This window comes from Mastigoproctus giganteus, chromosome 10 (assembly GCF_048544385.1).
Source record: "Mastigoproctus giganteus isolate SK-2022 chromosome 10, ASM4854438v1, whole genome shotgun sequence".
Lineage (NCBI taxonomy): Eukaryota > Metazoa > Arthropoda > Arachnida > Uropygi > Thelyphonidae > Mastigoproctus > Mastigoproctus giganteus.
The window spans coordinates 109347328-109357750 of NC_143584.1; positions in this window are offsets into that span (position 1 = coordinate 109347328).

Below are 10423 nucleotides of genomic sequence, written 5' to 3' on the forward strand. Positions count from 1 at the left end.
CAATGTGTTTAATTGTCACAATATTCATTACGCTGAAAGCTGAACTCAACTTCAGCACTGCTAATAGCAGTGGTTTCAAAGATGTCTTCTGGCTTTCTTAATTGAAAAGGTAATTTCACTCGATTTTAAAGATAAAGTGTCTTCTACAAAATCTCTAAAATCATTAATTTTTATTTCATATTTTATCAGAAAACTTAAAATTTCTTATTCGGTTTTCACCGTCTTGCCACCGAGACAAAAGTTCCTTCACACTCCACGATTTTGGATAGCATATGTTTAAAATTTCTTTCAATGGTATTGTTATTTTCTTTATTTAATTTAAAATCGCCCAGTTGCATTAATAACATCTTTTAAGGATAAAACAATGCATTTAATAACTTGTCACGAGGTAATTTTTTTACTTTCGATTTTGATTCCTTCAAACTCTCCACTTCGCGTGCTCTCAATTTTAGCTTCAGAATTTTTCAAATTAGCAATAGCATTGATAGTTTGAATAACTAATTTATATGCTTTTACCATTGTGATTCTGAAAAGTTCAGTTCCTGCAGGATGCCGATCATTAGTGCTAAATGGTTAAGATGTTGAAAATTTAAAATTCAATTTAATAATCCGGAACATTTAACTTCTGAATGTTTGCACAAAGTGAGATAATTCCTCCAACCCATAATTGCCATCCGCAAGCTACAAGCTGCTCATCGTGGCCCGAACACACGGCCGATCCTTATAGTCTCCACATCAAGTTCTTTAGCAATCATACTTAATTTGCACTATTTTTTTGGAGATTAGTAATAGTTTTTTTTTCTTTTTAATTATTGCCTGTATGCCATATTTTAGAACATTTTCTACACAGTGAAAGGCTCGACAAAGTTTCAAAATCTGCCAGCATTTCATCTTCGTAAATCTTATACAAGAACTCCCCGACTTGTGCGAGAGTTGCGTTACGTAAATCGGAATTTCCCCGATGCTTGTGCAGCATTCGCAACTGCTCACTGAATTGATTGAATCAAAAAGGAAATGTTCGACGAACATGTAAATAGAATTATTTATTGTATTTATTCAAATTTTTATCTTGTGCAGGAAAAATTACAAAAAAGCATGCAATTTAAGAAAATTTCAAATTTATAAAGTTACAAAAAAAAGGAGACAGGCATAACGTCAGAAAATTTTACCTCTTGAGCATGTTTGTCAGAATCGACGTCTTCAGCTGATAAATACTTCGCTGCAGAGATTTAGAAGGGATCGGCCGCTCAACCTTACAAAAGAACAATATTAATGAATTTTCACGAAATGCGATTGCCATCTCTCTCTGGTGATGAAGCAGCTCCTCATTTTGTTCATCTTAAGCTTCGGCAATTTCTTTCACTTTCGCTGCCTGCAAGTCAATCAGTTCTTCGTTAGATAATTCCTTCTCTTCTTCCTCAACTCCTCCACGTCTTTAGCATCTACTTCCAACTAAAGCAGCCCTGCAACCTTTACAATCTGAACTGTAACTTCTTCATATGATTCGTCTTTTTCAAATCCTTCGAAGCCGCCTTTTTACGTGATGGTATATTTTCTTCCATGCGCCATTTAAACAACTTTTAGTAATCTCCGTCCAGGCTTTATTAATGTTTAAGATGGCGTGGTAAATATTGTAAAATTTCCAAAAGTCTCAACGTAAAATTTTTCTCATCGTCTACTGCAGACAATGCCTGAGCAAATGTGTGAAAATACTATGCTTTTAAATTCGAAATACCCTGATCCATAGGTTGGATGAGTGAAGTGTTTGGCGGTAGAAATATGATGCTCACGTTCGAATTGAAATCATGTAGGGTGTCCAGGAGCATTATCTAATAGAAGCAAAATCTTGAAAGGAACGTCGTCTTTACAATATAATTTCAATCTCGGGAATGAAGCAGCATTTAAACCAATCCTCGAAGGGAGGTTGTTATCCATGCTCTCTGGTTCGATCGGAAATGCAGGGTACGGTGGCTTTACTGATGCCCTTAAATGCATGAGGAGTTCTAGAATGGTACACAAACAGTGGTTTTAATCTGTAATCGCCTGCTGCATTAGCCCCAAGCAAGAGTGGCCCTATCTTTTGACGCTTTGAAACCTGGCATTGTATTCTTCTCTTTGGCAATATTTGTTAGATCCAACATTTTTTTTCAAACAGAGCAGTTTTTCAACGTTAAAAATTTGCTGCATTGAATAGCCGTCTTCATCAATAATATTTTCCAACGCATCACAAAATTTCTTTTCAGATGCAGAATCGGTACTGGCGACTTCACCGTATACTTTAACATAGTGGAAACCAGCTCGATGCTTGAACCTATTAAACCACCCATTGCTTGCCACGACTTGGCTTGAAGTTCGCCGTACTTATCATTAATATCTTTATAAATACTTGTTGCTTTTGTTTGAATGGTCATTGGACTCGGAGGCATTCGTTTCTGAATCTGATTTTCCATCCATATTATTAACAGCTGTTCCATCTTCGATATAGCCTGAACGCTGTTTTGTGATCACTGCTGATCTTAAGTGCGTTGATCCTTTGACATGTTCTTTTATACACGCACTGTCCTTTCAAATAGTATTCACTGTTGAAGCAGCCAGACCTAATTCTCTTGGAATAGATGACAAACTTTGTCCTGCTTCGTACTTCTTAATCATTTTCATTTTCATTTTTAAATCAATTTTGTTTCGTTTCCTGGCACTGCCAGCACTTGAACTTTCCGATGGTTCCTTTCCTTTCACCATTGTAATATGTAAATTGGAATGAAGAGAAGTTTCTGAAAATTTGTTTTTTATATGATTGAAGGTTTCGGTAAAGAGGAACACATTTACGTAAAATCTCACAGAATTCCAGTTATTAGTATCACAAATGCAATAAGATCCAGTTTACTACCCGTTTGTTAGCATTAACATTAGTAAAGGCACATGATGCAAAAAAGCAAGCTTATGCAACATCAGCCAAAAAAAAAAAAAAAAAAAGCCACTTCACCCCTCAGTTCGCTCGAAATACCTGTCCAGCTGAGCTTTAAATTTATTTAGGCTATCAACTTCCACAACAAAGGATGGAAGTCTGTTCCACCAGCCAACTACCCGCTGGCTAAAGGCAAACTTCCGCACATCTATCCTACATCTGTCTTTCCTCAATTTGAATTCATGCCCTCTCAGGTGATTATTCTGAGCAAGAGGAAGAATCCCATCAGCATTGAGCATACTCAAACCGTTCCAGGCTTTAGACACCTCAATCAGATCACCTCGCAGGTGCCTAATTTGCAAAACTTAAGCCTTTCTTCATAAGTGCAATCTTTTGTTCCATTCAATAATCTTGCTGCCCTTCTCTGTACTCGTTTCAACAGCTCTACATCCTTTTTCAAATGAGGCCTCCAAACCTGTATACAGTACTCAAGGTATGGCCTGACCATTGCCTTATACAAGGGAATAATCACCTCCTTATCCCTGGTAGAAAAATTCCTGTATGTCATTGACAAGACACTATGAGCTACTCTTGCGGACCGTCTGCACTACCCAGAAAACTTCGTATTTGCCTGCACAACTACCCCCTGGTCCTTTTCGTTCTCTACTACTGTCAGTGTTGTACCACAGAGTTGATACGTTACTCTGGGGTTACTGCTTCCCATATGTATTACTTTACATTTGTCAATGTTAAACTTCATTCGCACCTCTCAGCCCATCTGCTCAACTTTTCTAGATCCTGTTACAGCAGCAGCGTACTGTCATTAGTGTCCTTAACAACCCTGCCAACCTTCGTATCATCTGCATACCATCATCAATATCATTTATAAATACAGAAAACATCAATGGACCCAACACTGAACCCTGAGGGACTCCACTAATAACATTAGTCTACCATGAGCAGTGACCATTGATTACCACTCTCTGTCTTCTCCCACTGAACCATCCCTTTATCCATAGCAGCAATTTTGCTCCAATGCCACACTGCTCCAATTTGTTCAGCAGTCTTCCATGTTCAACAGTATCAAAAGTCTTTCTGAGATCCAAATATAGGATATCAAAATTATTCCCTGCATCCAGTTCCTTTGTGACCACATCATAGTATCCAATCAAATTGGTCGAGCAAGACTTTCCCTTAACCAAACCATGCTGTATCCGAGCTATAACTGAAGTCTTGTCGAGACGATCCTCCACTGCTTCTTTTACCAGTGCCTCCATTAATTTTCCTGGAACAGAAGTTAAACTAACAGGAATATAATTACTTGTGTCGCCCTTTGATCCTACTTTGTGAATTGGGGTCACGTTTGCACATCTCCAGCCCATGGGTATGTCCCTGAGTCCAAAGAAGCTCTCATAATTATGGCTACTGGTTTGCTTACTTCCTTTGCTGCTTCCTTTAATATAACTGGATAGTTCCCATCCACCCCATGTGCCTTTTTTATATTTATCTTCAACAATTTCTCCTCCACTTTCCTCCCAGTTATTACAAAACCATCTAGCTCACTGCCAGAGTTCAATTGACCTCTGGCATTCCCCTCCCTAAATAACTCCTCATGTGTGAATGTAGATGTAAAATACTCATTTAATTTGTTAGCCTCCTGAGCAGGATCATCAACAGTTGAACCATCAATATCCAGTGGACTAATCTGATTCATCCCTTTCCTTCTAGAGTTTACATAGGAAAAGAACTCTTTGCTGTTTTTCTTTGCATCCCTTGCCAAAGGTTTCTCATAATCTGCCTTTGCCTGCCTAATTTCCTTTGTGACTTGGTTGCAGACCAGCTTATATCTATCATAAGTTTCCATGTCACCCAGTGATGGGATTCAGCCGGTTCGCACCGGTTCGGCAGAACTGATACCTAATTTTTTTGTTTAGTTCGGCGTACCGGTTGTTAAAATGGATCAGGGTTCTCTCCGAAGTGGGCGCCTGGGCAGCCACCCAATATGGAAATCACAAATTTACATTCCTTACACTTTTTTTAAGGTTCATCTACGCAACAGCGTGTTCCAAGTGCCCGTGGTGATGTTTATTCTGTCCAAAGGTGAAAAGAATTAGACGGAACTATGCTTGTAATATTTATTTATTCATTTCATAAAACTCATTATACCTTTGATGAAATACTACATTTTTATTCCCTCGCGTTTGTTACGTAAGTAAACAAACATATAACGAACGTCAAGAGAAAAAGTGCCAAACAACCAGGGGGTGACACATTGTCATTTGTTTCAGCTTTGTGTTACGTCCTAAATTCACACGAGATATTATGAGTGCGTTGATGTTCCCCGATCAATAAAAACAATACGAAGCTAGGACACAACGAACCAAGAGAAATATAGATTTCAAGGGTTATCTTATTACCCATTTCAGAAGCCGTGGAAGAATGTTCTCCCATGTTGGAATCCTTATGCCAGTGTGCACGTGGTAATTAAGACGTTTTTATCACAACTTTCCCGTGACAAACAGGTTTGTCGTACACATTATTCTATCGTATTTAATCTGCATAGCCTATGCCATTTATTAATTCAGCAAGAAATTTTCGTTTAGTATCGATAAAATGAATAAAATGAACGTTCTGACTGATGTTTATCAATGGTATAAGCACAGTGCTTCGTTTATAAAAGTTTATGATATGACCACACGTGGACAGAACCTGTAAAAATATTCACATATATAGGCACATATCCGCTCCTGCTCTATAATATATTAAAATAAAACATGACAGATTTTTTAAATACTGGTTTGACAGATTTTTTCAATAAGAAACCAAAATCAGAATTTGTTGTATCAGAATTGGCCTTGAATGGTACAAAACAATCACAAGCACAACCACTCCAACTTGAAGAAAGCAGCACGTCAATTATTTAAATAAAAATGTAGAATAAACTTCCATCTGTCGTTGTGGAAGTTGATAGGTTAAATAAATTAAGGAGGAACTGGACAAATATTTAGAGGGATTGTTTTGTAATTTTTTTTTTTTTTTTTGGCTGATGCTGCATAAGCTTTCTTTCTTGCATCATATGCCTCTACTAATGCTAATTGACCTGATTGAGAACACAGTCATAGTTAAATTTTTTGAATTTTTTCCACACATTCTTTTAAATTTGATGAATAAGTGTTTACTAGAAGGAATATTTCCTCGTCAATGGAAAATAGCACTACTAAAGATACTGCACAAGCCTGAGAAATTAATATTAGATCCACGTGCCTACAGACCTATTTCGTTTTTAGCAAACCTGGGGAAATCTTTTGAGCGAATGTTAGCCCCAAGAATCCAAACAAAATGCTAGAAGATCATCAGTTATGTTCAGAAGCACAAATACGGCTTCAAGAAAGGACGGTCGACTGAAGACGCTATAAATCTTCTGACCAACTATGTGTCCAACTCACCTGCTAAATACGAGCTCACTGTGTGTGTTTGTGGACTTTTAGGGCGCGTTTGACACTTTATGGTGAGAAAGTGCCCTCAGGAGCTTGAGATCTGCAGAGTGTGATGCGTATATCTACAGTTTTATGCGATCGTACTTTAGCGATAGACATATTAAGGTGGTGGCAAACCATCTTACGTACTAGGCTCAGATTTCAAGAGGATGCCCCCAAAGATCAGTGTTGAGACCTCTCCTCTGGAACGCTGTGCTGGATCAATGGTTAATGCGGGAACACAATAATATATCAGTAAGATAGCCTATGCGGATGACTTGGTGATCGTTGCTGATGGAAACACAAGGAGAATAACTGAAGAGAAAATACAGCCTATCTTGGATGACTTGGTGTCATAGGCTACAGTCAACAAAGTGAAAATATCCCCCAGTAAAACCAGTTTTATGACTTTTAAGAACCATTTTAGCCACAACAGACCGCCCAGAATCCGGCTAAATAATACCCAAATACCATATACAGGGTGTTTCAGTTAAACGTTTCAGAACTTCTAAGAGGGGTAGGGTACATCCTGACAACTCGAAATAATATAGCAATGTGGGGTCGGAAATGCTTTCCTGAAGCGGTGTTGTACACAGAAGCACCATAAAGAAAAGAGACCGTAAGTGAGAAATCGTTTTAATAATACATGAAAAGAAGCAAAAGGTACATGGATTAAAGTAAGTGTTCGAAGTTTCTTCCACGGGCTACAATGCACGCCTCACATCTCCGACGCATGGACATCCGAACATTCTGGAATACTCCAGGCGAATTTCGAATTTCTTCGGCAGCTACTGCGATTCTTGCAACCAGCTCCTCAGCATTGTCAACAGGGGTGTCATAAACTAGCGATCTCATATGACCCCAGAAATAAAAATCAAGACATGATAGGTCGGGTGACCGAGCAGGCCAACGCACGGGACCACCACGTCCGATCCACTGTTGACCAAATGTGACATCCAGGTAGTTACGAACATCTCCGCTATAATGGGCAGGGGCTCCATAGTGTTGGAACCACATTGTCTGTTGCGTCGATGCAGAAATCTGTTCATCTCTCAAAAGTTGTGGCAATATTTGCTGAAGAAAGATCAAGTAGATAGGTCCGGTTAGACGACACGGTAACAGGTAAGGTCCGATGAGGTGATCTCCCATAATACCGGCCCATACATTGACCGAAAATCGAATCTGTGCTGCACGACGTCGCACGACGACTTCTGTGTATAATACCGCTTCAGGAAATTTCCGACCCCACATTGCTATATGATTTCGAGTTGTCAGGATGTACCCTACCCCTCTTAGAAGTTCTGAAACGTTTAACTGAAACACCCTGTATATTCCAAACTAAGTATTTGGGAATCACCTTAGATGATAAACTCAGTTTTCTGCCTCATGTGTCAAAACTCAGGGACAAAATCCGTTTTTTCACAGCCTCAATTATCAGAGTCTCAAGGAAAGAGTGGGGATTATCAAAGAAAACCTTGAACCTTTACTATAAAACCTTATTTTTGCCTATTATATCATACGCAGCAAGTTTTTGGTACCAAAAAGTATCGAAGGTAAAAGTGAAACAGAAACTTATTTCCATACAAAGGTCAGTTCTTTTGACGATCAATAATATTCCAAGGACTGTTTCAAACAACGCACTCCAAATACTTGGCAGTACGATTCCTGTAGATTTATATATTGCTTTTCGGGGTTTGATTTACTACCTAAAAAAAGACAGTCTAAGACAATGCTTGGAATTACGACTGACCCAGCCAGCGACTTTAAAAGGGAGAAGAAAAGGCTTTGGAAGGAATTTACTGTTGCCTGTCAAAAAAGATGGGATGAGAGCGAATTTCGGCTTGTAACAAGAAAGTATATTGCGCAAGTGGAATTCTCAACAACCCCTGGAGTTATTTCGTGGTTTAGACTTTCTATGATAACTTCTTATCTGCTAACAGGGCATAGGTCCCTCCGGACTAAGTTATTTGAGCGTGGCCTGGAACCTGATCCGTACTGCACATGTGGGGAATATGAAACGTGGATTCATGTACTTCTGAACTGTCCATTGTACTCTCAACCTAGAATGGATTTAATTTCTGCGGTTCCAAACTTATTGGAGAACAATGTAAATATCTTAGTTGAAGACCATAATAACTTTATTGCTCTGCAAACTTTCTCAAGATCAGTTTTCATATTGAGGACTCAGCTAAGAACTTCAGCTTCTTCTGGGAATTGACTTCACAAATGACCAAAAGATAAAAGGTTTAAGTGTAAACAGAAGATTTAAGTTAATTGTTATTGTGTTGACTTATATGGATTGCTATTGTGTTAATTAATGTTGCATTGATTTTGACCAATTGTTATTGACATGATTTATGTCAATTGTTATTGTAAAGATGTTTGTTATACAGTGTATATTGTTTTCTTGGTTCTCAGTAATTCAGAGACTCTGAGCATATTTTAAAAAAATGTATTGTATATATCTGTTTAATATAATAATTAGTGGGTGTAAGTGAGGATAATTTGTGGAAATTCTCCACTAGTAATTTATTTGTTGACACCCACTGGTATTACACTACATCCTGTGGGTGCAGGAATTGTGCATTGAGCACAAATACATAACGTAAACCTGGGCCTAGAGAAGGGCGTCGAGCAACAGCTGTCTTATATTGGCGGTGGTAAAATACCTCGCACATGTTTTTTAGGGTAGAAATGTTGAGGTTCTACGCCAAAACAGATGAACTAGGTGGAGATGGGCTTTTGCCTAGGAGCCACCCTTGGCTCTGGGATACACATACGAAGTGTAACGAGAATGTTAATGTATATAAAATTGTATATATATATATATATATATATATGTAATAATTGTGTGTGTACAAATAAATGGAATGGAATGGAATGCTTCAACAGTGAATACTATTTTAAGGGACAATGCGTATAAAAGAACATGTTCAAGGATCCACGTGTTTCACACCGGGGCCAGTCCACCCCCAACAGTCATCACAAAACAGCATTCAAGTGCTATATCGAAGGTGGAAAAGCTATTAATAATATGGATGGAAAATCAGATTCTGAAGCGAGTGCCCTGAGTCCAACGGCCATTCAAGCAAAAGCAAGAAGTATTTATGAAGATATTAAAGATAAGTACGGCGAACCCCAAGCCAAGTAACGGATGGTTTAATAGGTTCAAGCATCACGCTGGTTTCCAAAACATTAAAGTATGCGGTGAAGTCGCCAGTGCAGATTCTGCAGCTACAGAGAAAATTTTGTGATGTGTTGGAAAAGACCCTTTCTAAATCTCCACAGCCCTCAACTTCCGCAGCTGCGTGCTATTCAGCTGGAGAGTTAATTCTGGCAATGATTCTCGAAAGGTAAAACTTGCTGACGTTATTACTCTGTGGTCTCCTCTCTCTTTTTGTAATTTTATAATTTTGTAATTTTTGTAATTTTGTACACTTTTGTAATTTTTCCTGCGCATGAGATAAAACAAAAATTGAATAATTCTATTTACATGTTCGTCGAACAATTCTTTTTTGCTTCTATGACATTCAGAACGCATAGTTGCGAGTGCGGAATTTCCCTAAATTCTTATTTAGGGTAATTCCAACTTACGTAGAGTTCCGCGGAACGCAATCCTTACGTAAATCGGGGAGTTCCTGTAATTGTTTTAAGAAACAATATCGGTACAGCACGTTTTCTGGATGTATTTGATCTTCTAACGAAACATCAAGAAAATATTTCTATTGATAGCCGCGTTACAAACTTCGAAAACTGTTGTCTTCGCATGGACATTCGTAAAATCAAACACTAATCCTTTTTTGCACAGAAAGTTGTCCATTACAGTGGAGAATGTTTTCTGATTTAAAAGGATGGAAAGTACTTGTCATTTATTCCATCTGGAAAAAATGTCTAGTGGTGGGAACCTAGTAACAATAGTTGTTTTTTTCTGAGAAGTCCCCGTGCGATAAAATCAAACAGGAAGTTACCCTTTATGTTACCGAAAGTAATCTGTAAATCACCAAGTCTTACAAATACCTCAATCTCTGAATAAGAAGAGCAG